This window comes from Gracilinanus agilis, chromosome X (assembly GCF_016433145.1).
Source record: "Gracilinanus agilis isolate LMUSP501 chromosome X, AgileGrace, whole genome shotgun sequence".
In the NCBI taxonomy this organism is placed as follows: domain Eukaryota; kingdom Metazoa; phylum Chordata; class Mammalia; order Didelphimorphia; family Didelphidae; genus Gracilinanus; species Gracilinanus agilis.
Window position 1 is genome coordinate 65,444,726 of NC_058136.1, and position 1,477 is coordinate 65,446,202.

The window sequence follows — 1,477 nt, forward strand, 5'->3', positions numbered from 1 at the left end:
ATTGTGTGTGCCTATGACGGGGGTGTCAATGGCGAACTTGGAGCCTTAAAACAGCCACCGGCTCATTCCAAAAGGGCTTTATTCACATTGCATTCATACCAAAGGTTTCTAATTCTGACTGGGGGACAATGGCCTTTCTAAATCTTTAAGAAAGAAAGAAGGCTCAATGGAGAGCTGGGCCCAGCCAGAATGGAACAGAAATGGGGCCAGGGGCTCGCCACCCACTCTCACACCTCCCCGCCGCCCCGCTTCAGCGGGGATGGGAGGGGGGAAATGGGAAAATGGCCTTTAGAGCCAGCGCCCGCAGGTGCCGGGCACATACACCGAAAGGCCGGAACTGCCAGGCGTTCTGACTTCCTAGTCGGTCTCTCCAGTTCAAAGAAGGAGGCATCTCTGCAGAGCGGCACGAGAGGAGCCGGGATCCCATGGGAGGCCGCTGACAAGATGCAGAGGGAAACGAGGGAGGGTGCAATGGCCCACTCTATTATCCAACTCCTCCTCCTGCACCTTCAGGACTCGCTCCCTCGCCTTCTGATTTTACCCTGGGTGCCGAGGGCTTCCGAAATGACAGCAACCGCCGGCAAGAGCAGCTTCTGTTCCCAACATGCTTCTGAGGATGCTGACAAATCCAAGGCTGTCTCCCTGTGTCCACGATACACAGATTTTTCATGTATCTCCTTCCTCCTCTTGCCTTTTTTCCTCCTCAATCTTTTCTTTCGTCTTTGATGCATCTTAGGGATGTTTTTTGTCATCTCCATCATTGCTTGGAAAGAAATACTCCCCCCTCCTCTCCCCTCCTCCCACCCTGGCTTATGGACCCCCCCCCCCCAACCCCCACTACCACTTGCAAGAAAGAAACTCATTAAGCAAAACCATTCAATACAGTGAACACCTCCAGACAATGCATAGAGCGTTCTGCCCTGGTGCATTTCTGCCTCTCAGACACGAGAAAGGAGGCATATTTATCACTATCTGTTCTCTGGGACCATCCCTTGGCTTTTACGTTACTTGCTTCGGTTTCCTTTTAAAAACATTGTATTTATTTATTTTTAAAACCTTTACTTTCAGTCTTTGAATCAATACTAAGTATTGTTTCCAAGGCAGAATAGCAGTAAGGAGTAGGCTAAGAAACTTGCCCAGGCAAGTTTGACCAGTGGGGAAATTGAGGCAAACAGGATGAAATGACTTTCCCAGGGTTACACAGCTAAGAAATATCTGAGGTCTGATTTGAACCCAGGACCTCTAGGCCCGGTGCTTTACTCACTTAGCTACACAGCAGCCTCTGGAACCTTCGATATACATTGTTGTAGTCATTGTGTATCTCCTCTTGGCTCCACTCATTTGGTTCTGTACCAGCTCATACAAGTCTTCCTGTGTTTCTAATGTTTCTAGCAATTCCTCATTGTTACTGAACAATACTCTTGTATTGCACAATAGTCCAAATATGGTCTGACCAGGGGAGAATATAGCATATCTG